The sequence below is a fragment of the Bactrocera latifrons genome, unplaced genomic scaffold, assembly GCF_001853355.1.
Source record: "Bactrocera latifrons isolate USDA-ARS-PBARC rearing strain unplaced genomic scaffold, ASM185335v1 scaffold_17, whole genome shotgun sequence".
NCBI classification, from domain to species: Eukaryota; Metazoa; Arthropoda; class Insecta; order Diptera; family Tephritidae; genus Bactrocera; species Bactrocera latifrons.
In genome coordinates, this window is record NW_017535185.1 from 1,297,247 (window position 1) to 1,299,987 (window position 2,741).

Here is a 2,741-nt window from a genome sequence, read left to right on the forward strand (position 1 = left end):
ATAATTTTAATTTTTTCAAATTATTTGCTAGGTTTTGCTGCATTATAAAAATTGAATTTACTCGGATGAATGTGAAATAGTGGTAGAAATAAATATTATGTTGGAAACGGGAGTCAATAAGTGATAACCGAAAACAGGTTACTGCAATAATCGGTAAGCTTATGAACCATAGATTTAACCCTATCATATATATGAACATACACATATGTATATAGTAAATAAAATATTTATTTAATTTTTATATTTTTTATTAAAATGTGCATTTTTGTAAGTAATTGAAATTCCAAAACAATTTTCTGAAATTTGATTGTTAAAAAAAATACCTCGAGATTGTAAATAGCGCAAAATATTTAATTATTCATCAACATTTATTTTGTCGCCTTAAAGGTAATTCGCAGCAGATACAATTATGCCAACGATATTTCTTAACAATTCAATTAAAAATATTTCTGGTTCGCGAAACCCTTTTCATAAGCAATTTTGGGGAACAAGGAAAAATTACACGGAGCCAATTTTGTTGAAAACTGTGGTTGATCGATGGTATTTGTGGCTCGATGCCAGGATGGATTTTTTTCGTGAAAAATATATGAATTTTTCTTCCACAATTCTGACCGTTTTCGCCGGATATTTTCACGCTATAGCCTAAATACGGCTAAACATAAATCCGTCTGTCTCGCCGGGACAAATTTATGGTGCAGCAAACAACATTGATTTTTGAGCGGACTTGGCGTGATTGTTTTGGTTTCGGCTTGTTTTCCCGATCCATTAAGATGATTCTTGACTTGTTTGCATGTCAAACTCATAAATCCATGTCTCATCGGCAGTTATAATGCTCCTCATGAATGTGGGATCGGGATTCGCACGATCAAGCTTGTCGAAAGAGACCTGTTTACGGTACTCGTTTTTATCGAAACGAGTCGGGCAAGAACGCGGTACTCAAGCTCTCTTGCCATCTCTCTAACACTTGCCTGATGACTTTCAAGCAACATATCTTTCACATTTTTAATATTTTCATCATTCGAAGGTTGAATATCTTCAACGATCACTCGAGCATCTTTGAAGGCTTTGTACCACTTGTTGGATTGTGTTTTTGATAACACTGAATGACCATAAGTGTACTTTCGGTAAACTTTTTGGATTGTTTTAAGAGTGTTGTCTTAATAATAAATGTTAAATTCTCGCAGCTTTACATTTTGATAGTTTTAAACCGCCATATGGTACTAAAGGTATTATTTGCTAAATTTTGCAGTATTGTGAATCGACCAATCAACACACTTTATAGAGACATTCGCATACTACTTGGGGATAGAATATAACAAGACCACACTGTTATTGCTTTCAGAAGGGGCAATCAATCATATCATATGTTGATAGAACTTAATTATATTTGAAAAAATATGTTGTAAGTAATAAAAAGTTCTGGTAAAACTACAAGGCTTTACAGATTTTCTCGAAAAAAAAATGGATTATTGCAAAACTTGTCATATTTCTTTCTCACCATACAAGCATATAAACCAAAATATATCACATTTTGAAGGAAAATCGCCCTGAGCCTATCAAGTTTTACTACTCCGGGGTTATTTTCGAAGATAAAATCTTGACCAAAAGTTTGTATCTCTAATTATGTGTATGAATATAAAAGCGGAAATATCATTATGTTTATTAAAAAATGTTAAGATGTTCAAGAGTACCTTTCTGTCAAGGCGAAAAAGTTCATTTTAATAAATATTGCTGGTAACAAACATAATAATCCATAATTATTGCCGAATAAAGCCATGCTTTTCCTCTTCACTGAATTGTGTTAAGAAACAACAATTTTCACCGTTGACTGCTTTTTCGATGTGTTGACAAATTTCTGAATATATTTTGTAATTGAAGTGCCTCTAATAACATGTTCATAGCAACAGGCCATTGCGCCGTGTATATATGTATATGTGTATATTATTTTTATACGATATTTGGATATGAATGTGAATACGTTCTTTACACACGAATGAAATATACACTTGTGTAAATATATTGGTAGATATTTTTTCTGCACCATACGACAAACAATACACCCATATGTACTTACAAACATTCATTTGTATTTATGACGACCAATAATTGGCAATCGATTGATCAATATGCCTAGCAACAATCACGACAGCAGCGAGACCTGCAAACAACAAAAAAACTTACAAAAAAAAAAACATTAACAAGAGTACAACAATAAACACACATATGCATTTTTGACAGTACACGCGTATTCATATGTGTGTACGAGTATGTGTGAGTTTATGTTTCAATAATACTGTAATTTTTGGCGCGTAGAAGAAGTTCACTGGATTTTTTATTTAGTTTTTAATTTTTGCATTTTTTCTTAATTAAATTTCTCATATGGTTTGTATTGTTGTTGTTGCTGGAGGTTATTCGCTGGTTGTGGTTTTGTTGACTGTGGGCTTGCGCTTGTTTGTGGTAGTGCTTATGCGCTGATATCGTCAATAAATTGAGAATTAATTAATATAACGAAATGACAGTTTAAAAATTTGCGCAAAAATTTGGCAAATAATAATTACTGAAATTGTGTATTGAAAAAAGAATATGCTGGAAATGGTTAACCTTTGGGAACGCTGGCGAACTATAGCAGCATGAATTTAAGTGAGCATATTGAAGATGGAGATATACATACTTTTACGATCAAATATTTTAAGAATATTTACTTTTAATTAATTAAATTTTAATTAATCTCGACATTAACT

At 31.8% G+C, this 2,741-nt stretch overlaps 1 protein-coding gene and 1 long non-coding RNA gene across 3 annotated transcripts in view; one reads left to right on the forward strand and one right to left on the reverse strand.

The window, feature by feature from the left end:
• LOC108966784 (cysteine-rich motor neuron 1 protein) overlaps positions 1-2,741 on the reverse strand; it is a 378,691-nt gene that overhangs the window by 225,687 nt on the left and 150,263 nt on the right. The window lies entirely within an intron of this gene.
• Positions 1-2,741, forward strand: part of LOC108966787 — an 83,347-nt gene that overhangs the window by 3,756 nt on the left and 76,850 nt on the right. Inside the window, exon 2 of the long non-coding RNA XR_001993215.1 lies at positions 32-153. This is a non-coding gene — a long non-coding RNA (uncharacterized LOC108966787). The remainder of the gene's footprint in view (positions 1-31; positions 154-2,741) is intronic.